This window comes from Lemur catta, chromosome 4 (assembly GCF_020740605.2).
Source record: "Lemur catta isolate mLemCat1 chromosome 4, mLemCat1.pri, whole genome shotgun sequence".
Classification (NCBI taxonomy): domain Eukaryota; kingdom Metazoa; phylum Chordata; class Mammalia; order Primates; family Lemuridae; genus Lemur; species Lemur catta.
In genome coordinates this window covers 42,570,064-42,595,297 of record NC_059131.1, presented here as the reverse complement: position 1 = coordinate 42,595,297, position 25,234 = coordinate 42,570,064, and positions in this window count along the sequence as shown.

Genomic DNA, 25,234 nt, shown 5'->3' with positions numbered 1-25,234 from the left:
TTGTTTTTGCTGTTGTTCATGATGTACTATTCATGTTGTTCTCAGAGTTAAAGTCATCTGCAGTCAGTAAGTGTCACTATATTAAAGTGTGGACCTTGAGGAAAACCCAAAATGCTTGAGAAGTCCAATGTGGCAAATATGAGAGGGAGCCAGCTGTAGATTGCATTCCAAATATTCTAAAATATCAGAGATAGTGAAAACAGGAAAGTCATCCAATCCATCCTTATTAATATATGTTTGAGGGAAAAAATGAGGCCTAGTAAAATGACTTATTGAAAAGCAAAGTTTGGAACATAGGGCTACCAACCTGTATAGTCTAGTGTTCTTTAGGTCGTAACGCAGTATCATGTAAAATTAAAGTCCTTTGGAGCCCAATTCTTTCTTTGTGAGTGACATAATACATGCATGGGAATGGAATCTTAGCATGAGCAGTAGAAGGCACACAGCATTTCTTTTTAAATTCCTAAAACAAATTAGAAGTGCTATAGTAATACATTTAGAAGAAAAAGTTATCCAATAGTATAGAATTTTATGTTAAACTGGCATTTTAGAAAATATTTCCAATATGTCTAGCTTCCTAATTTCTAAATTTAATCAGGAGCTTATTTATTTAGAGTGAGATAAATTAATCCTAAGAACTATTAAAACAAATGTACTTATTTGATCTCATATTAAGTATGGAAAATTTTTAAATCTCTTGCTAATATCAAATCACATTAGTAAGCTGTTTTGAAAATGAAAAGAAGTTTAAGTACAACTTGAAGACAAGATTAAAAGGGCAAAGAAATACTTCATTATTCTTCTACCACATTTTCATCATATCAAAGAACAGTGAAATCTGTTAATATGTGTAAAATAGCCAAATGAAACTAATCAACTTATAAAAATGAGGAACCCATGGAAAATATGTCTATAAAACTGTGGCACCAGTTTTAAAATAATCAGTTTCTGTTTTTAATTATCTTCCAATTTACAGAACAGCAATCTGAATACATATTCTAAGAAAAACTGTAATTAGATAAGGCCCATTTTCTTAAAGTTATTCATTTTAGATTTGAATGTGAAGAACTGTCAAAAATAATATGAAGGCAGCTGTTTCCAATTACACTTATTTTGACAACTGACAATGAGTAAACAAACCAAAAATAGTTTGATATTTTAAATAACATTGCTTCTTAATACTAAACAAAATAATTAAGCTTCATATTGGTATACAATTTAAAAAAAACATGTCAATGTTTAAATGGAAAGGAATTACTTTCTCAAGTTCTCAGAAATTCATTTTGATACAAATTCAGATATATGGTTGACAAAGTATATTTTCATAAACACAAAAATTCCAAAGAAGTAATGCCTGTAAGTCAGATATTCAAATCCACTCAACACAAGCTTTATAAAAGATTTCCACTATCTTTATTTGAAGAATGAGTCAAAATACATTGTTAATACAATAATAGAATAAATGTAACTCTAACCTCTTAAATATTTTTCATTCTGCCAAAAGTAGATTCCTACCCTCATTCTTAAACAAAAACAAAACAACAAAATCCCTGTATAGCAGAGGAACTTCCACTTTCTGACTTTCTATTTGGAAGGAATTTTTTTTATGTATCAAAACAAATGTATAAATAATTCAGATGAGGCCAAAAAAAAGGGGGGGAGGGGAAGGTCGGAAACATGAACAAGAGAACTAGTTGTCAAGCATACAAAAGACCTAGAATAATATAGCAAAAACAATGCAGCAATCTGGTTTTTTCTCATCTAGACTACTATGAAACATTGGGGACACCATTTAATCTTTGTATCTTTTGGCTAAAACATCTTTCAAATAAGGACCCATCCTTCCTTCATTACAAATCTGCAGTTTTCTTTAAAGCTTTCATTAAGACCTTCCAACGGAAGTAGTAGGGTTTTCTCAACAGAAGTGAAGATTCAAAGGCAGCTTTCACCTTATGCATGACATCCTACAGACCACTAGGAGCCCTGCCTGCTCCCAGATAACCACGTCCAATTAGCCTGATGCCACCTAAAATTTCCACTAATTTATTGTAGTAGCAGAGTTTATATGGGGATAAGGAACTAATTCTAAAAATTCCCATTATTAAAGTACAAAATGTTAAATTCATGTTAATTATTTTTCCAGCAAACTAGCTAGCTGTGCCTGGCTGGGAGCAGATAATAAGGGAAGGTGACACTAAACTATTAAGATTTCGGGTCAGTGGATATCCCTACTATGAATAGTAAGGGCAAGGAAAAGATTCAGAACATCCTAAAGGCAAAACCGTGGGGACACTGAAGGTGGGGTCCTTAAACAAAGCCACGTGGGAACAGCCATGTTGTACCAGACACTTGCGGAGAGCAGGAGAACCAAAGAACACCATTTTCCAACTTCACCATCTTATCGCCTAAATATTTGCCACTGCCAGAGGTAGCTTCATGCACAGTATAATAGTATTATTGAATGCACCAGAAGAAAGCAATATGTCACAGTAATGTAAGATTTATGTCTTTCCATATTTGGAAAAATGGCCTATTTCTTCATATAAATCTATGGCCTTCGTTCCACCTTCATATACTAATTCTGCTTATGCCTAATTCCTTACCTGCCTGGTCCTGCAGCAGGTCAGGCATAAACCACAGGGCCCGTTGGGACCATCCTAGCTTAACATTAAATGACTAGGCTGAAGTCCAGAGGGAGCCAGGAGTAGCCATCCTTGAGTATTTCTGAAATGAAAAGCCATGACTTGCCTTATTTGTCAAGCCATTCCATGGACTAACATTAGGATCAAAACCAGATGGTTAGCCTGTTTAAAGATTTCCCTGTTTTTCCCCAGAAAAAAATACACCCTAGTTAGCTTAAAAACTATAATCTAATTTTTATCTTTAAAAAAAAGTAAATATTTCACACACACACCAAAAAAACATAATTTACTTGGGTGGAAGGGAGGGGAGGGATAGAAAAGGAAAAGAGAAATAAACTGAGGTTTGTGTAGGGCATATGTGATTTGAACTCTGGACATAGACATAAGATCTTTACCATTAGTAATTGTTCTGCTATTCTGGGGGAGAGGAAAGATGAAGCTAGGGCTGAAAACAATTCAGGATCGACCAGAGATTAAAACACTAATTCCAGTGCGGGTGGGGGACAGGATTCAGAAATACTGGAAAGCTTTGTTTTCCTCACCCTGTGTCTTGGAACCGCCAGATCAGAAGTTGGCAACTCTAGATTAAACATCATAACAGCTGGGATGAGGAAACTCTTCACAGAAGGGCCACCCCAAAAGTCAGGAATGAAAAAATGCTAGAGGAATAAACACAAGGAAATCCCTCAGGAAAACATATCTGGCCACTGGGTGGGTATCAGCTTTGTGTCATACTTGGTATGCACTTCAATTTTTTTCCTTTAAAATAAGGATTTTTTTTTCCTGTCAGAAAGTTTTGTTTTTAGGTATTTGCCCATCTTTCACAGAAATTTCAATTCTAAGTAAACATTGCTTATAGGGCTTTATTTTGAGGGGGAAATGAGCCTAATCCCCTGATCTAGGGTTAAAAAGATTCTCTCTAAGAACCATTGGCTAGGGAGGAAGAAAGGAAATGTTGAATAATTTCTTCTCTTGGTAGAAGCAAGTTATTTTTCTACATCATTTATCCTGAAGGGAGTACAAGATTATTGCTGAGTCCTGGGATAGCTTTTGGTGGAAGCACAATAGCTATCCTACCTTCACTCTGCATCATTTCTCTATGCCTCAATCTATTTAAATTCCTTCCAATGCCTCAACGTCCAGTTCTGTCATCTTTCCTCTCAAATTATAGCTTGTTTTTTAACCACAGAAAAGCTATTTCTACACAAGAGAAGCTGTACATTAAATTTGGCCCTAAATGTTTACACTTTTTCATTCACATGATTTATTATTAATGGCCCTCTTCCCACCTTCTCATGACCTCTAAAGCGCTTCATGTGGTGTGAAAACTGAGGGCATTTAACAACTACAGCAAGGTAGGAACTTAACCCATGAACGGGTAGTCAAAGACCCTGTAAAATAATCCTTGATCAAACAAGGATCAAAATCAAGGACAGAAAAAGGGTCCCAATAGACAAGAAAAGATCCTCAACAGAGCTTTCTCATCTTAAGGAGGATCCAGAAAAACAAAGGTTTCGTATACAACGTAGGCTTTTTCCCCATTGAACAATCAATTCTTTATGTAAATGTGAAAGAAAATTTCTGGAATGTATTGACTTAAGTTGCCACATGGTTATGTTTCTTCTCTATACTAAGGAAGAAATGGAGTTCAAATACAATAGATGACAGTTGTCTTAGACTTTTTTTAACTGACTTAAGGAGAACAAGGTACTAGAATACGGCACCAAAAGGTCTCCTCTGGAAACTTCGAAGAATCTAAGCTGGTTATCGGACAGGGCTTCCTGGAAAAGCTCGGTGAGAGCTCCTTTAAGCCAGGAAAGGCTATATAGAGTGATGTATTTGAACACTGGCTTGGCAGTCAGGCATATTCTGGATGTGAATTCTGCCTCTACCAGTCACCACATCAATGATCTCAGGCAAGTTATTTAGCATCTTGAAGCCTTGGTTTCTCAGCTATAAAAATGAAGGTAATACTAACCTCCTCAACCAGGTTGTTAATGAGAATTAAATGAAATAATATATGTAAGTTCTGACACATGAAAAGCAGACAGTAGTAAAATAGCTGAACTGTATCTAGTGATGACTAAGTTTCAGGCACTGTTTATACGTATTCTTAACTTAATCTTCACAACAATCCTATGTATTACATGCTACGAGTAGCCACACGTCACAGGTGAAGAAATTGAGGTTTAAGGAATTTGCTTGTGCTCCATTCAGTTAGGAAGTAGTAAAGGTAGGAGTCAAATCCAACTCCTCTTACCCACTATGCAGCTTAATGCTACTCTACTACAACCATTATTACTGCTATTACCATTCATTACTCATCTGTACACTCCCAGTGCCAAGCACAAGCCTAGCATAACAGGCATTCAATAAATACTTCTTGTACCAAATTTAATCTCTCAGCATTACTTAGCACTTCAGCAGGAAGTGAACAATCCAATCAACCAAATAACTTGTACTCATATTCACAATACCAAAAAGCATGATTGTCATTTTTTCATTGGATTTGTTTTTATTAATTTCAGTGAACTGAATGAGAGTTTGGGTAGATAGAGTACATTCTACTATTCATGAGTGTCAAAAGAAAATTACAGACCAATATCACTTATGAATATAGATGTAAAAGTCCTCCGCAAAATACTAGTAAACCCACTTGTAATCCTAGCACTGTGGGAGGCCAAGATGAAAGGATCATTGAGGCCAGGAGCTTGAGACCAGCCTGAGCAACAGTGAGACCCTGTGTCAACAAAAAATAAAAAATACAAAATTAGCTGGGTGTGGTGGCGCATGCCTGTAGTCTCAGCTTCTTGGGAGGCTGAAACAGGAGGATCGCTTGAGCCCAGGAGTTGAAGGTTGTAGCGAGCTATGATCAGACCACTGCACTTCTAGCCTGGGCAACAAAGCAAGACTCTGTCTCAACAATAAAAAAAGAAAATACTAGCAAACCAAATCCAGCCACATATAGAAAGAATTATATACTGTGATCAAGTGGGATTTATCCCAGGAATGCACAGTTGTTGAACAACTGAAATCAATGTGATAATCATGAGTAGCCTCAAAGACATGACATGTAGCATTCTGCCATTTTACTAAGAAGCAACTTGGAACCACACACCAGTGTGCAAAGGCCAGTCACGAAGATGTGCCTGGTGTGTGCACTGAGACGGCTCACTGAGAAGGCAGAGTTGGCTTTTTCTACAGATCATTATCTTTGTAATGACTCCTATAAAGTTGTGAAGGCAGAGGTTTCTTTGTGGAAAAGTGGGCTCAAAAAGTCAGCCTACAAAGCTATAGCAGTATTCATGAATTTAGGAATTCAAAAAATGATTTGGGACAAATCACGAGTAGATATTAAGGCTATACCATATAGAATGTGATAATTGTGAAAACTAAAATCAGGTCAAGTTAAAGCTACCCAGGTGGAAGACCAAATGAATTGCCAAAAAATTCTGGTGCAAACTTTCAAAACCTAGTTCATCTTTATCTTATAATTTTTCTAAGTTGTATTATGTTCATGATTTTCCATTTAATTATCTTCAGAAACTTTTAAATGTTACAACATTTTTGCATTTTCCAAAGTAGTACAAGCAATCTGATGTCAAACCAACTATAATAAAGGATTTAAAATGTGCATAAAGAAAATATGAAATTGCTTTGCATTATAACATTAACTTAACCACATTACAGAGTAAATATTGGGTTCTTTGAACATCATAAGAGTAAACTAATGGCTCAGAAACAACATGTGTGATCTGACTAAATTAGTGTTACTATGGAAACGTGATATTTTCAATTTCCTGACCCTTAAGATTGATTTCAACACTGCAACATGCTGTGTTTTCCATTTTGCTGCTATACTTTAGGACAATAGAAATGCATACTGCAAATCAAAGTTATTAAAGACTCAGTTTAAGCTGAAACCAGGAAATAAAAGTAGGAAGAACTATATTCTTCTCTTAAAAAGTTCAGTCATATGTCATCTATGGTTTATTCCATAACCCAAGTCCTCATCCGGCTTGTCTTTATTTTTCCCAACAGTTTGCTGGCAGATTCACAAACTCAAAATAAATAGAATTTTTCCACTATCTAATTCTGAATTTGGCAGGGTAACTCAATGATGAATCTATTCCTACCTCAAAAAATGTTTTCCTTTATACATTTCACTCACCCATACTCAAGTCTGTAGACTAGAGAAATAACACAACTTTATCGTGGGAGGTATTTCCATCAAGTTTCTCAGGAATAAGTCAAATGAGAATTAAATCTTAACATCTGAAATTGCAAATAGGAATAATCCATTTGTTCCACCATTTTCCATCTTGGACATATTCCAGGCCATCTGAGGAGAAATCCCATAGGCTTTATGACTACGAAGAAGACATTCCTCATATCCCAAACTAGTAAAAGCCATTCACGATAGAAGGTAGTACAAAGGCTCACAGCTTCACTTAACCCACAACCCAATTATTTTTGAAAGTACAGACATGTTCACAGCTCACACAAACTTTTAACCAGCTAACTTATGTAGGACTTACAGTAGTAAAATAATTTAAACAATATTTTTTATTATTTCCTTCACTATACACAGGTAAGTGAAGGATTACTGTTATTCAAACATGCTTTCTCTAGTAATTTTTTCTTACTTTTTCTATTTAAACTTGGTCCCAGTCACTCTATACCTACCAAGTCTACTTTTATTTCAAATCCTTTCAAAAGAGTCTTAAAAGCTTATTCATTCTAGTTTGGAATTAATACCAGGGAAATGACACAACATGAACCACCCTGTTTGTTCCATGTAGGTGCCTGGAAATAACTTATAATTTCTATATGGAAAAAGACAAACCTGGGTTATATACATGGACTTTTACTGTGGAATCTCTTAGCATTTCTTCTTCAAGCATCACTTTCAGTTTATGTAAGGAAACTTGTCCCCAGGGTGTTATTTTATGGGAATTTATGGATTCATACTGTATAGAGCCTCCAAATTAAGTTTACCAAAGCAATTTTGACCATGTCGCTACCTTACTCTAAAACCTTCAATGATCCTCTTTCTTTCCTCCATAGCCTACAGGCTAAAGTTCCAAAAGGCCCTCCACAATCTGGCAGAAATTAATGACCGGGTCCCTACTTTCTACGCTCTCCATGCAGACTCTCTCTTCCAACCACGGCAGGGAGAACTTACAATTCCTAAGCAGCAGAACATGAGGTGTGCTGTGGACCAAAGAAAGCTGTGTATTGTATTGTATTCCATCTACTCTTTTTCCAGTGGGAGTTTTATTGAAGTTATCCTGTTCTTTCTTCACAATTACATATTGGTTGTGTAGGAAGTACACTCTTGAAATCATTAGACTGTGAAGAATTGTATCCAGACACAATGAAAAAGAAGGGACAAGACCCCGAGAGCCTAGGCTTGGAGCTTGAATTAACTTTAGATGCTCTCCCTTTGGAGAAGGGTTGCAATCCATGAAACAGTGTTCGGGTAGGGAGGAGGACAGGCATGGATGCTGAGTAGCCTGGGACAGACTGTAGAGGACTCTGCGGTTGCCTCCCCAACACACTGTCCACCCTCTTCTGTGGACCAGCTATGCTGCTTGAGTGGCAGCAACACACATCTCCAGCTCTAGGTGTATCCTCATTTGTCTAGGCCAGTCGTTGTCATCCTATCCCCCTCACAACAGACATTGGCTCTGTAACCTAGACCTAAGACATTCAGTAGCTGTTATTCTTCCAGCCCCTGTGGTTTAAGGATGGTATAATCAGAAAAAATCCGAGAACTCAGTTTAATGGCTAAAAGAAGCAACTTTCTTCTGGATTCAAACAAGGAATCATGTGGCCAGGTGTGGCAGCCAGCCTCCAAGATGGCCCCCAAGGATTTCCGGCCTCCTGAGATTTACACATTTGAATAATCCCCCTCTCACAGTGTATCAGAGTTGGCAGAGTTGGTCTATATGATCAATAGAAAAGGGTAGAATTGACATACTGTCACTTCTGAAATGTGTTACAATCTCTCTCTCTCTCTCTGAGAGAAGCCAGCTGCCCCAGCTGCCATGCCATGAGAAACCACATAGAGAGGCCCATATGACAAGGAACTGAAGTCTCCACTACAGCCATAAGAGTTGGCTTGGAAACAGATCCTCCAGTCCCAATAATGTTGACTGGCATCTTGATTGCAGCCGCACAGGAGACCCTGACACAGAGCCACTCAGCTAAGCTGCACCTAGATTCCTGACACACAGACACTGTGAGATAATCAATGTTGGTTGCTTAATCTGCTAAGTGTGGGAGTAATTTGTTACTCAGCAATAGGTAACTAATACACCTCAGGAACCACCTTGCAACCAAGAACACCAGGCTGAAGGTATAGAGCAGGTCGTGAGGCTCACAGAGAAAGGGAGCAACAACCTGAGTTAACCCACTCCTGCTCACTCTACCTCTAGTTCTCTTCGGTTACATGAACCAATAAATGCACTTGATATTTTTAAGCCAGTTTGAGTTAGATTTTCCAGTATCTGCAAAGAAAAGTATACTAATGCAGAATTTGTGTGGGGGTACTCAATGTTCCCAAATGTCATTTCCAAACTACCCTGATCTCTGCCGGTTTGTTCATGTCAGAGTCCTTCAGTCTCTGCCCACTTATTCTTACCCATCCTTCATGGCACCATTCAAGCCTTACCTTTTCTGACCTGGCAACCAGTGCCAGAGGGTCACTAGATAATCTAAAATCATACAGTACTTTTGTTGTCACTTCGTTTATTTGGCACCTGTCATACACTACTCTATCTTTAATGAGCATATGTTTATCTAGATTGTCACTTCCTTAAAAGTAGAAACATTTTTATATACCCTTCAGTGGTATTTACCATAAAAGGCACTCATTAACTACTGACTGTTTGAATCTATCGGTCAGGACTTTTTAGTGTCCTGGCAGGTCAGATGCCAAGATACCTGCTGCGGCAAAAGAAAAACTCAGAAGAAAAGAGGGGGTTACCTTTTTGTTCATTGGCTATATTTTCTCAATTTCATCACTTTCATATACAATAATGCAGGATTTTTTTAAATGCTACTTGGTTCCTGACAATATCATCCCATAAAACTTTCTGCATATTTGAAGAGGATGCAAAGCTGTCCAGGTAAGCTACAGTTGAGAGAGAGGAAGGAGAGAGGGAGAGAGAGACAGGTAAATGTACTAGCCATTCTGAGGAGCCTGAATTCAATAAAGTAGGAATACAAAATGTCCTTTCCTCCCATTTACTACTTTAACCCTGCTCTGCTGAATCTCCCTTTCCCATCCCTTAACATTCTAAGCAGCTCCCACAGCTTTGAAATAACTACATTACTACAAAGTCCAACCCCATTTAAAACCTCAATTTCAGCTCCTCCCTCCCCATGGGTAGCTCAGGCATTGGTGGCCAAGGGCTGAAATAGAGAAGAGGCATGGTCTCTACCTCCCTTCCCTCTTGAGTGGTGGGCTTTGGGGTGGGAGATAGCAGAGGAAGAGGTGACAGGGACAAGCGTCTCACTTCAGTGCTGCAGTTGTGGTCTTCCCTTGGCTAATGCTGTCGGTGGGTCTCTGTGCGATAGGCATCCCAACACTGGCTCTTCCATGGGGTACATCTGTGAAAGTTTGTTAGAGACTCATGGGAACCTCCCCAGGGGGGTGGCTTCCTGCTGTGGGAGCTCCCTCCACCTTGCTCTTCTCCTGCCCCCAGGTGTTACCCCTGGCATGACCCCCACCGCCTTTTGAGCAGGGTACCGCAGGTCAGCTAAGCCAGGATACTTCCCATGGTGGCTTCTTCACCCCTGGGAAATCCATATACATTGCCATGCTACAAGCAGGGTGCAGGCCACATCACTGCCTCACTTCTTTCTGCCTCACTTTGCTTCTCCATTTCTTTACCCTCATAGGCACTGGGGTCAGATCAGCTGGTCTGATGACTACGAAATAAAATATCATTCTCCTCTTTTAATCCCACTCTTTGTCGGCAGTCCTCGGAGCACCCCTGCTTTGGTTTCAAAGGGGGAGCCACTGTACTTCTCACTCAGCCAAAGACTCGCAACTCTAACCATATGTCTGTCTCTCTGACTCCCCTTGTCTAGTGAAAAGTTTAATGGATTGGGCATGAGGAGTGGTTCAGTTTCAGATGATGACTAGGGAAATGCAGAGTCAGTTTGTCTGACTCTTACTAAATCCTGGAGACGGTTCCTCACCTCCAACATGCAGAATATGAGGGACCTGGTGCCTCTCTGTCCTTAGCTTTGGATCCTAGTCACCCATTCTGAGACACACATCACAGAAAGGGAACCTGGTGTGGTGGAAACAGCAGATTCTTGACTTTGCTTATCAGTGTCAGGTAGCCCAGTACTACTGTGGCGTCTTTTCATTCTCCACGTCCATATTTTCTCAGCTGTAAAATGAGAATACCTGTTACTTGACCAATCGGCTTCACACATACACAGGCTAAATGCACAGAATCATTAATTGTGTATATAGAAGAGCATTCAGTAAAAAAATATATCAGTGATGTCAGTTTCTTAGCACTGGTTTATAATCCTAGCTTGTCAAATATTATGTCTGAGGTAATAAGACTATTGTGAAGATTAAATGTGATCATGCATGAGGAGGGCTTGGCATAGATGAGTAAGTGCTCAATTAATATTATCCATCATTATTATTTTTATCTCTGTGACCTTAGACAAGTCATTTAAGCCCCCACGTCTCCATTTCCTCATTTATAATTGAGGATAATAATAGAGTTCTGAAGAGTCTATGAAATCATTTTATCTGAAAAGCAATTGTAAATTTCTTTGTAAATGTTAGATAGTATTTATGAACAAGGACATTGAACTTTTAAAGTATTTTCCTCTTCTAAAATGCTATGCATTTACTATTTGGTATTTATGAAGAAAGAAAAGAAAAATGTTTCCTTGTCAACAGAGTGTGTTGGAGTCATTAATAAATAAAATCAGCAAACACTGCCTCATTTTATCCATGAACTCACAAATTTCCACACAGAGTAAAAGAATGTTCTTCCCTTATATCATACTTTCAATTCTTATCTGTTCTCCAAAATGTTTTACTTCCTCAATGTATGCATTTCAAGCACCTCCAAATAACTTAAAACAGAAAGGAAATTATTTAATATACAAGGAAAAACTACTAAACAATCAGCCAACAAACTTTAGTTACAGGGGTTACTTGTTCTAATTTTTCACATCTAAGGTCTTACTAAGAAATTTTCTTTCTTCCATACTCCCTTTAAATATGAACATTAATCATATCATGAAGATATTAGCTCCATTTTGGAAATCCAGATTTTACCATATTCCTTTCCTGTTTAGTAAGGTTTAAAGTGTATTTTTTTTAACTGAGGTATTTTAATTTACATTCATTGGCTAGTCTGTCAAAAATATCTTGACTGCATCAGCCAATTGAAATTTGAAAGAGACATAAATCTAAGTTTCTATTGTCACAACATACCATAATTATTTATTGCAATCTTTCAGTACAAAATGAAACAAACTCTCCAATGTCTGCCTTTAAGAAATAAAGTAGCAGTTAACGTATTTGGGCTACTTAAGACATTCAGACTCACAATTATTTCTAATTATTAAGCTTTGAAAAAGGAGATTTGTCTTGGGAACAGAATTGATTTCACGTTTGAAAGTTGGAGCCTCTGTGCAAATTTAATTTGCAAGTGGCTCTATTTTTCCATCAAGCAAAATATCTTCTGAAAGGCCTTCCCTAGATACTTACATGGTCCTTTGCAATTTGAGAAGGGTTTCCCATGCATTATTTTATTTGATGTGTGAGATTTTTGGGGAGAGAAGCAGAGTAGATAAGGAAAATGAGGCTCAGTGACTTGCTCCAGATAAGAGGAGCTGGTAGAGCAAAAAGGAGAACATGGATCTCTTCATTCCCAGCCCAGGAATCCTCCCACCGTAACAGGCTGCTTCAGAAATCCATGAAGTTATCTGAATCCTGAGAGAACATCTCATCTATCACCTGCCATCAACCAGTTAAAATCATGCCAGTTAAAAATTAGCCATTTAGGGACCAGGTGCAGTGGCTCATGCCTGTAATCCTAACACTCTGGGGGGCCGAGGCAGGAGGATCGCTTGAGGTCAGAAGTTTGAGACCAGCCTGAACAAGAGTGAGACACCCATCTTTAACCGCCCCCCAAAAAAAGTCAGCCATTTAAAATCATGCCCCCCAAAAAGTAATAATAAAATCACATCCAGCATTAAAAAATTCTTACATTTTTCATGTATTTATTCACTCATTGAAAAATTATTTGTTGAGGGTGCACTATGGGCCCAGCATTGCACTGGCATTTGGCATGCAGTGGAGTAAACCAGTTCCTACTCCCTTGGAGCTTACAGTTCATGGAGACAGAAGCTATTCACGTAGTCCACAAGTCAATAGATAATTCCAAACCGTGAGGAAGGCTGTCCAGAGTGAGCAAGGCATGTTTTGAAAGTGAGACCTCACCTTAGCTAAGGTGACAGGGAGACCTCACCTTAGCTAAGTAAGAGGGAGGGCTGGGATATGAGGAAGCCGTAGAGAAAGGAGGCACATCCCAGGCCAGAGAAAGACATGCCAGGCTAGAAGAATCACATCTAGAGAAGCCCTGAGGCAGGAGGGAAAATTGAACATACTTTATGATAGCAATTTTATTTAAGCAAAGGGGGAAAAGTCTAGTAGGAAATACACCAAAACATTAATGATGTTTTCTTCTAGAAAGGGACCAGCAGTGTTCATTTTCTCATTTATGATTTATTGACTGTTCCAAATTTTCTACATAAAAATGTAAGCTTTGGGATCTGGAGGGAGAGAGTCAGAATAGAAAATCCAGCCCAAAAGACTCCCGTGTGAGAAAAGAAGGGGAAACAGAACCCTCTCCCTGTCGCTCCAGAAATCCAGGAGCTAGAGTGGGAAGCTGGAAGAAAACAGCACAAGAACATAATTTGCTTTGACAATTTAAAAGCGCCCTGAATCCTCAACAATGTATAAAGCTGTGAAAGAAAAAGAACTAATGTATCAAACTCTATTATATGGTAAGCACCACACTACATTCTTTATAGCATTTTCTGGAATAGTAATATACAGATAATGGTGCCTATTTCCACAATTTACCCTCCAATTTTATTCCTTTCTCTCACACTGACCTATGAGATGATCATTATAATTCCCATTTTATAAAGTGAAAAAGACAGTGAAATTTATAGAGAGCTTAAATAATTTGCTCAAAGTCAGACACCTATTAGGTAGAAGAGCTGAGATTAAAAGAAAAGCTCTGACTCCACAGGAGCTCCTAGGATTCCTGTCACCTGGGTAAACATGATAGGGATTGTTTACATTAAGATATCCCTGTAAGAATTGGAAAAAGCTATGACTGTGGTTGCTTTGTTGTTGGCCAAAGAGGATAGGACTGTGCTGGTAGGATGGTATGAGGCCCGTGCAAAGCACAGTATTTTTAAACACTTATATAGTGTCAGGGATCGTTCTAAGTGTGTTAAAAATCTCATCTGATTTACTTTTCATAACAACTTTATGAGATAGGCATTATTATAATATTATTCCACTTGCAGATAAGGAAACTGAGTTATAGAGAGGTACAGTAGCTTGCCTAATACTACACAAAGCTGTTATTCAAAGTAGGAAAGCTGATGCCAGAACCCGTAAACACTAAGCTATGCTTCATCTCCTAAATTCTTAACTGACTCTCTTGGTCCCCTCTATATGTGAATGATCTATTTCCAAAACTCCTTCCATGGGCTGGTACCCTTGCTAAGACCAGGGAAAGACAAGTTTCCTTTAGAAACTTGAAGCAGGGCCAGGCAGTGAATCATGGCTGCAATCCTAGCACTTTCGGAGGCCCAGGTGCGAGAATTGATTGAAGCCAGGAGTTCGGAACCAGCCTGAGCAACATAACAATACCTCATCTCTTCGAAAAATAGAAAAATTAGCCGGGCATGGTGGCACATGCCTGTAGTCCCAGCTACTTGGGAGGCTGAGGTGGGAGGATAGGTTGACCCCAGGAGTTTGAGGTTGCAGTGAGCTACGATGACACCACTCCACTCTAGGCCAGGCAACAGACAACAGAGTTAAGACCCTGTTTCCCCCCCTCCCAAAAAAAGAAAGAAAGATAGAAAGAAAAATGAAATGAAATGAAACTTAAAACCATAGAAACCACCTGACCCTGACTACCATTTGCCTAAGGGTCTGAGATCTAGCCTGAGGGAAGTCTACTCCTGAATCTGAGTGGGGACTAGCCAATAAAACCTGGGCTCTGATTGCCCAAAAGCAGTTTGCCTTGTGAAAACCAAGTATCTAGCCTAGTGGTTCTCAAACTGTAGCTATTACATCAGAATCCCTCAGACGAACTGTTAAAATGCAGATCAATGGGCCCACTCCAAGAAGTTCTGATTCAGTAGGTTTGGGGTGGGGCCCAAGAATTTGCATTCAAACAAGTTCCCAAGTGAGGCTGGTTTGCTGGTGGAGGAACCACACTTGGAGAACCACTAGCAGGACAGTCCTGAGAAGCAGGACAGTCCTGGGAAGCAGGACTCACAAGAGTATCAGCACCTTGCCCCAAAGCCCTGAAACTGAGAGTACATCTCATCTTAACTCCCTGACCCCATAACCTGGTTCTAGAGTAGGTAAAAGATGGAGAAGAAACTGTGGCTCTCAAATCTGCCGTGAACCAGGATTGGAAGTGTTTCCTGAAAAACAAAAACAATCAATTTTGGGGTGGTGGAAGTTTGAATGTTTTTCTTTTTTCTTTTCTTTTCTTTTTTTTTTTTTTTTTTCCTATTTGGAGGGAGTTCTGATTGCTATGTCATTTGGGTGATTATTTTTAATGTGAAAGGAAAAACAAGATTTACCCAAGCTTTAAAATGTTGGAGGGAGTTACATTAATCCCAAAATCTCTAATTAAGTTCACCTACAAATATAAAAAACAATTCCATTTTACAGTTTTGAGTTTACCAATGTCCCAAAAAAAAAAACAAAAAAAAAAACCCCTAAAGAAGTAAATTAAGTAACACCCGAGCGCCCTCTAGTGGGAACTGAAAGCTCCATGTCCAAAGGCTGCATATGTGTGTCCTATGCTAAATAAAGGAGAATTCCATTAATTTTTTTAACCCTTTGAAGTTGATGAGTGGTTTTTTTTTTTTTTTTTTTGGTTTTTTTTTGTTTGTTTGTTTGTTTTTGAGACAGAGTCTCACTCTGTTGCCCGGGCTAGAGTGAGTGCCGTGGCATCAGCCTAGCTCACAGCAACCTCAAACTCCTGGGCTCGAGCAATCCTCCTGCCTCAGCCTCCCGAGTAGCTGGGACTACAGGCATGTACCACCATGCCCGGCTACTTCTTTCTATATATATTTATGTTTTTAGCTGTCCGTATAATTTCTTTTCTATTTTTAGTAGAGACAGGGTCTCGCTCTTGCTCAGGCTGGTCTCGAACTCCTGAGCTCGAACAATCCGCCCACCTCGGCCTCCCAGAGTGCTAGGATTACAGGCGTGAGCCACCGCGCCCGGCCAATGAGTATTTTTTATATTAAGGACAAACATAAAGAAAAAGAGTGGTGGGAAGAGGTATTTTAGAGAGCGCTATTATGAAAATAGAAGGAAGTTAAATGTTAGATCGTGTAAATATATGTCACTCCTCAAAGTTTCACCTACTAGTTTTAGCATCCATTGATGATTTTGCCAGAATGAATAATTGCCTGAATCAATTATTACTATTATGGCAGAACATATTTTTATTTACATTATAGGCTCTAAAGCACTTTAACAATATGTTGCTATACAAATACAGAATTCTAGTAAACTCTTGAGATTATCTTGTTCTGCTGGTCTCCCTTGAAAATGCCTAAGACTTTTATTGAAGTCACAGGCCTGTGTCCATGTACTTGACATTTTGTAAAGTGCCCTTACCTACTGCATGGACCTCTCTGGATTCAAATTAGTATAGCACATACTTGGATGTTCAGAGCCAGGCCAAATGGTGTCAGTATAAACCAGTTTATCTATTAGATTGCTTTATTTCTATAGAAGCAGTACCATCTTCTCAATTCCTTATCGTCCAATCATCTATAACCTTTGACCTGAGCCCCACCCTCAAATGCAAGGAATTACCCACTCTTTTTCGTCACTGGTCCCTCCTCCCCATTCCTGTTTCTAGCATCCTGGTGCAGTGTCCTCACTTTCTCTCTGCCTTCAATCTACCTCTAATTTATTTTACATAAATACCTGAGAATAGTCTTCCCAAATCACAGCTCTGTTCACATCATTACCCAATGCACATTACAGACAGAACCCCAAGGCTTTTTACGACCTGGTTTCAACTTACCTGGCTTTTGCACACCCCTATTGACACATAGGAACTCCCCGTTGTTCCCAAACAATATCCTGAGGGTGTGTGTGCCTTTGCTTAAACATTTCCTTTCCACCATATCCCTGCATCCAAATCTTACCAACCCTTCAAGGCCTAGATGGAATCTTCTTTATGATTGTCTCTCTCCTGACTCTGCAAACTGGAAATTATTTCTCCTCCTCTGAGTTTTGTATTTATTTTATTCTTCTGAGTTGTTTTTATTTCATTTCAAAGTACTAAAGGAATACAAATGTTTTTGTTACATGGCTTGAGTCATGGCTATAAATGTGCCCATCACCTGAATAGTGTTCATTGTACCCGTTAGGTAGATTTTTGCTCCTCCCGTTCTCCCCCCACCCTCCAAATGATTTCCAATGACTTTTACTTCACTCTATGCACTTGTGTGCTCATCAGTTAGTTCCAATTTATTATAGAGTACATATGGTGTTTGCTTTTCCATTCTTGAAATATTAATACTTCACTTAGGATAATGATCTCCAATTCCTTCCAAATAGCTGCAAAAGGCATGAATTCGTCCTTTTTTATGGCTGAGTAGTATTCCATGGTGTACATATACCACATTTTGTTAATCCACTCATGAATCAATGGGCACTTGAGTTGATTCCAGACCTTTGCAACTGTGAATGGTGCTGCAATAAACATTCAAGTGCAGGTGTCTTTTTGATAAAATGACTTCTTTTTCTTTGGGTAAATACCCAGTAATGGGATTGCTGAATCAAATGGTAGGCCTACTTTTAGTTCTTTGAGAAATCTCCATACTGTTTTCCATAGGGGTTGTACTAATTTTCAGTCCCACCAACAGTGTATAAGTGATCCTTCGTCTCTGCATCCATGCCAGCATTTATTGTTTTGGGACTTTTCAATAAAAGCCATTTTAATAGGAGTAAGGTAATATCTCATTGTGGTTTTAATTTTCATTTCCCTGATAATTAGTGATGTTGAAGATTTTTTCATGTTTGTTGGCCATTTGTCTATCTTCTTTTGAAAAACTTCTGTTCGTGTCTTTTGCCTACTTTTTAATGAGGTTTTGTTTTTTTCTTGCTGATTTGAGTTCTTTATAGATTCTGGATATTAACCTTTATTGGATGTATAGATTTTGAACATTTTCTCCCATTCTGTAGGTTGTCTATTTGCTCTGTTGATTATATCCTTAGCTGTGCAGAAGCTTTTTAATTTAATCAAGTCCCATGTATTTATTTTTGTTGTTGCTGTAATTGCCATTGGGGTCTTAGTCATAAATTCTTTGTCTAGATCAGTATCTAGAGGATTTTTTCCTATATTTTCCCCTAGAACTATTATGGTTTAATGCCTTACATTTAAGTCTTTTATCTAGCTTGAATTAATTTTTTTGAGTGGTGAGAAATACAGATACTGTTTCATTCTTCTGCATGTGCCTATCCAATTTTCCCAGAATTATATATTGAATAGGGATTCTTTTCCCCAGTGTACATTGTTGTCTGCTTCATCAAAGATCAGTTGGCTCTAGGTAGATGGTTTTATATCTAGGTTCTCTATTCTGTTCCATTGGTCTATGTCTCTATTTTTGTACCTATACCCTGCTGTTTTGATTACTACAGCCTTGTAGTATAGTGTGAAGTCTGGTAATGTGATGCCTCTAGCTTTGGTCTTTTTGCCTAGAATTGCTTTGGCTATTTGGGCTATTTTCTGGTTCCAAATGAAGTATAGAATTATTTTTTCTAGATCTATGAAATAGACTAGGTTTTTTATATTTCAAAATACTAAGGGGGTATTGCATTGAATCTGTAAATCACTTTGGGTAGAATGGACATTTTAACAATGTTGATTCTACCAATCCATGAGCATGATGTGTTTCTCCAATACTTTGTGTCATCTGTGATTTCTTTCCTCAGCATTTCATAGTTCTCTTCTGAGTTTTATTTCTAGTTCCTCTGTGCCATTTATTATTTTCAACCCTGTGTTACAGAACAAGGTAGTTAACAAGTACCTCAGACTTTGTGTCACCAAAGCTGACATCATCTTCTCACATTCCAAATCTCTCAAACACCTGGGAGTCATCCTAGAGTCCTCCTTTATCCTCACCCACTACTTTAATCACAGACCTAATTCTGTTCTCCCTGAACATCTCTAACATTCACTCCAATTGTACCCTCTTGCGATGCTGTAATTCATGTCTTCTCATCAACCATGGAACTACAGCAACTAGCCTCTTTCTTGTTTTCTGATCTTACCCCTTCAAATTCATCCTCCACACTACCACATGAGACATCTTTTGGAAATTCAGATCTCTACATCACTCTCCTGCCTAAACCTACAGGAAGACCTGCAGTTTTCCACTTCCTACAGAGTGTAATCCAAGATCCATAGCACAGAATCACCCATCCTCTAGTTCTGCATTGTACCACTTCCACCTTCATTCTACAGTCTAGTAATAGCAAGCTGATTCCAGTTTCCTGAACACACACTTATTTTCCAGTTCTCTGCCTGTGTTCTGCCTGGATTGCTCTTCCTCTCATTCCCCCTCTTCCAGAGCTTCCACATTGTGTTACCTCTGGGACACCATTCTTGGTTACAATGAGTTGTGCCAGCAGTGGCCCCTGGTACCTTCAGCCCCACTTCTGTACCTGGTGAAGTCATACTTCATCCTTGGTTCAGTTCAAACTTCACCTTTCCCAGGAAACTTCCCTGGAATTCTTCAGTAGTCTGTGCAGAACGCTTCTATCACAGCATCTTGCCGTATTTTTTTTTTTAAGTTAGGTGGTTGTGTATTACCAGACTTAAGGGCAAAGTCCATGACTTATCTTTGTAGCTCCAACTCATAGCTCAGCACATCATCCATTCAATAAATGTTGGCTAAACTGAAATGCTATGTTCATGCCATCTCACTTTCAGGATGGTGATTTGTTAGAGAGGAGGAATTCTGGCTTATAGTACATATCTTTACATTCCACAGTCATACACAAAGCTAACTGATATCAGAATCTCCTGAAGAGGTTTTTTTTTTAAATACAGTTTCCTAGAATTGAGCATATTACAAAGGTGCCATTCTATATCATCAAGGAATGGATTGCAGCCATTTCTCTGATAGTGTAATTTTAATGATTTTCTTAGGATATATGATCAATTGTTTGTCAATAATTTGATTGTGATTAGTGAGCTAATGCTGAGTAAGTAAAGGCAATCTGTAAAAAGCGCAGGACACAGCCACTTTGCTGGAATGGGCAGATACTCTGTTAGCATCTCATATTTATTTACCTGGGCATGTGTTTGCTCTAATGTTTACCTTTGGTGTTTGTGAGATGTGCTGCAAGTAAAATTGCCAGGTCAAGATCCAAGTTTAAAAAAGAGAATAAGGCCCTGGAGTGAGTGGAATGTAATGGACATGAAGAAGTTTGTCAATTTTAATATAATTTATTATTTTTAGTATTAAATAACTAAATTCATTTATATTCAATTTCCTTTATTATTGAAATCCCTGCAGCAAAAATAACTTGGTTATTGCCCACCTAAAACTCTCTAGCCTCTAATTTCCTTTTTCTACTGAAACAATAGTTTTGATAACATATTTACATAGTGAGAAGTATCTCAAGAATGATACTATTGAGTTATAGCAGAAGAGATTATATTCAATAAATGGTGTTGGCTAACTTCATGGAACTTACAGATGAGGGGAGGAGGAAATCATTAACATCAAAATGACTAACCTGAACACTGAATTCATCTTTTTTTTTTCTAAATCCGGCCTTCTTCACACCTGAGACAGGGATATCCTGTCTTATTTGACTCTTCCTGCTCCCTCTTTCCTACATCCACTGTATTACCGAGTCCTATTGATTCAACCTCCTAAGCATTTCATGAATCTGCCCACTTTTCTCTAATGAACTTCCAATAGCTCAGGTTAGACCCCGATCACCTCATATCTGAATTTCCGCAATAGCCTCCTAATGAGTCTCTCTCCCTACATTCTTGCACTTTTCCAATCCATTCTTCCAAACCGTAGCCAGAGTGATCCTTCTAAACACAAATCCAGTCAGGTCATTCCCCAGCTACACTCCTTCAATGGCTCCCATTGAAACTCCTTAAGGAGGCTCACAGAACCCTGCCTTTTCTGGCCCCTGAATATTGCTCCAGCCTCATGTCTTGCCACTTTTCCCCTCAAGCATTCCTTTCCAGATACAATGAAGTTATCTCAATTCTCTCACATCTTAGCTTTCGTATATGTGTTGCCTTTGCGTTAACCCCCCTTTTTCTATCCCTTTATCACTTGCCTCTTTACTTCCTCGAGAAAGCTTGACCTGACACCCCTCCCTGCTGGTTTGTGTTGGATTCTGATCTCTCTGCTCCCTAAGGCATCTTATATTACGGCCATCATAGTTGCTACTGCCCTGAATGGTATTTATCTGTTTACTTCTCTCTTTTTACCCACCAGAATATAAACCCACTGATGGTAAGTATTGTGCCTCTCATGTTGACTCCCATACCTCTAGGCTTAACATAATTCAATAGTTAATTGGTTGAACGAATGGATGGATGAATTAATAAATAAATGAACAGTATGATAAGTGTTATGATAAAAAATTATCATAGACCACCCTCAGGTTTAATGACGCACTAGGCCTCACAGGACCCAGAAAAGCCATTATGCTTATAGTTTACTACAGCAAAAGAATACAGATTTAAATCAGGGGGAAAAAATGTTCATAGGGCAGAGTCCCAGGAAAACGAAATGCAAGCTTCCAGTTATCCTCTCCCAGAGAAGTCTCACAGACAGCACTTAATATCCCCAATAGCAATGTGTGACAATACATGCAAAGTGTTGCCAACCAGGAAATCCCACCTAAGCCTTGGTTCCAGGGTTTTTACTGGGGGTCAGTCACAAAGGTATGGAGCATGGGTATGACTTATCTTACTCAGTCTCCCGCCCCACGGCCCCCCTCCCAGAAGTCACACTGATACAGTGTAGTCCAGGGCCCCAGGTATATAAAAACGGACATTCACCACAAATCACATTATCAGCAGAAACTATTTGGTATAGCCCAAATTCTCAGGTATAAAAAGATACTCTTTAACAGAAAGTATATTTCAAGGGCTCAGAGCTCATCTCCCAGGAGCCATTCAAGGACCAGTCCTGAAGATCCCTGGAATGTGCAGGGTTTGGGCAAGCCAGGCCTCCTGAGTTAACCCCTTACTTATTACAGAAACTCAGTAGACTATGGTGGGCTAAGAAAGGCCTGCCAACAGAAATAACATCTGAGCTGTATATTAAAAGACAAGTGTTAGCCAGAAGAATTGGAGATGGGAAACACTTCAAGCAAATGTAGAAACAACATAAGCAAAGCCACTGAAGCATAAGTGAACATGGCTCTTCAGGGAACTGAAAGTAGCTCCTGTGGCTGAAGTCCCCTCTACTCACAGATTCTCAAGCTTCCATGAAGTTCCTATTGTTGCTTCTCCCCAATCCAAATTTATCTTGTCTTTAAGCTGTCTTTTGTTTTGTTTTTTTTATTTTTTTTTTAGAGATGGGGTCTTGCTCTTACTCAGGCTGGTCTCAAACTCCTGACCTCAAGCAATCCTCCTGCCTCCGCCTCCTAGAGTGCAAGAATTTCAGGCGTGATCCACCACACCCGGCCAAGCTGTCTTTTAAAAAAAAACTGGAAAAATAATTCCTACATAATGCCATATTTTTTTAATCTACTTTTTATAGTATGCAGAACCTTTTTTTTTTTCCTCCTCTAGTCATGAAGATAGAGCCATGCAGACCTTTATACCCTCAGTTTCTCAAATAGTTTCTTTCAAAATATGATCTACATTTATTTTGAAACTCAAAAACTAAGTATCATTTTGTTTCCTCTTTTTAAACAATCTCTCCTATGGGTAGTTAGATCAATGTGCCCTAGTTACTTCCTGAGTGGGAAGAATGGTAGGATAGCAGAAAATATCAGGAAAGAGGAATAAGCTGATATCTCAAATATAATCTCGCTACATTTGTGAATGTCCTTGCCAATTTATCAAGATAAGACAGAGTCTTCCATATCATTTGAATTCCCAACAGCACGTTGCTCATGAATTTATACTAGGCCAAGTCTGCATGGCATGCTCCACTATTCTCTACAATTAAATAAAATGATAAATGTGAAATCAGCATATTGCCTATACCCAACAGCCTCGATAAATTATTGTTGAAACAGAACCCCAATACTTTAAGTACCATTTCAAATTTATCTCTTTATCAAAAAGGGTAACAACTTGAGTGTATATAGAATTCAAGGCTTGAATGAAGTATACTATCTTACCAATGTTTAAAAAAATTAATTAGGGCCGGGCTTGGTGGCTCACACCTGTAACCCCAGCACTTTGGGAGGCCAAGGTAGGAGGACTACTTGAGGCCAGGAGTTCAAGACCAACTTGGGAAACATAGTGAGACCGTCTCTACAAAAATATTTAAAAATTAGCTGGGTGTGGTGGCTCATGCCTGTAGTCCTAGCTACTTGGAAGGCTGAGGCGAGAGGATTGCTTGAGCTCAGGAATTCAAGGTTATTGTGAACTACGAGCAGTTCACTGCACTCTAGCCTGGGTAACAGTGAGACTCTGTCTCCATAATTTAAAAAAAAAATTAATTAGGAGGTCATTAGGCTGAGACAACTCTAGCACCCTGGATTCCTACTAGCAAACCAAAACCCAATTCAATTGTAAACACTAAAATGAAATTTAAGCTTAACCAATCAGAAACTGCCAACTAACCTCTAACTAGGGACTTTCCACTTTAACCAATCAAATATTTTGTTTGTCTTGCTCCCACACAGACCTTATAAAAGTTGTTCCCTAATTCCCCCTTGGTGGAGTCCTGGACCAACCACTTTAGGTCTAGCACTGCCCAATTCGTGAATCTCTGCCTGTGCAAATAAATTCTTTAAAATTTTAATGTGCCTAAATTTATCTTTTAACAAAATCAACCAAACTTTACAAAAGTTAAAAACTAAAACTAGACTCAAACTGTACAAAAGGAATTCATATAACCAAAATGTTGGTACCCCCATAATATTCTGAAATTTAAAAAAAGAAAAAGAAAAAAAGGGAGGAGATCCTGCTACTTGTACACATGGATGAACCTGAAGGACACTTTACTACATAAAAGAACCAGATACAGAGAGAAAAATATTGCTTGATCTCATTTATATCTTATTTAGATTATATGAAATCTAAAAAAAAGAAAAGTTCAATATACAGAGATGGAGAATAAAACAGTGGTTACTATGGCCGGGTGGGGGAGAGGAAATGGGGAGATGTATGTCAAAGAAAACAAAGTAGCAGATATGTAGGATAAATAAGTAAGTAAGTCTAAACCTAAAGGACAGCAGAGGACTATAGCTAATACAGGCAGACCTCATTTTACTGCACCTGGCAGATATTGCCTTTTTACAAACCGAAGGTTTGTGGCAACCCTGCATCCAGCAAGTCTGTTGGTGCCATTTTTCTAACAGCATATGCTTACTTCTTGTCTCTGTGTCACATTTTGATAATTCTTGCAATATTTCAGATTTTTTTCATTATTATTATATCTGTTATGATCATCTGTGATCAGTGATCTTTGATGTTACTTTTGTAATTGTTCTGGGGCTCCAAGAACCTGTACCATATAAAATGGCAAACTTAACTTAAAAAAAAAAAACTAAAATTTTCCATAAGAAAATATTGGAGTGGGCAGGGGTTGGGGGTTGGGGATGGATTAAACTAGGCTGTATATCTAAGGCCAAAACCAAATTAAAGAAAGCCTAATGAGAATCAGGCAGAGGCCTAAAAGAAATCTCAAATACCCTCTTCACTCTGATATTCCTTTGTTTAGAGTCTGTATTTAAGGGGATAAAATGTGAATGCATGTGCTAAAGAAATTGCTGGGTTTTCTCATGTAATGGTATAGGCTTCGTGAATGGTTAGCGGTATTAAGAATGATGCACATGGAAAGCTGAAAAAAGAGATAGGGATTGCTAAAAGAAAGAAGCTGCAAATGTGGGTGCTGGAGCAGAATTTGTGTGAACTTAATAATTTTTGAAAGCTGTATAAAAGACTGAAAACGACAACAAAATATTAAAGTTAATATTACTCCTCAGCTTCAAAGCCTCCTCCCTCATAAGACGGATGCAGATGTATAACCACAAAGAGAGATTTTATTTTAAATGTAAATATTTCAAAGAGTATTGTATGACCTTGAACGTC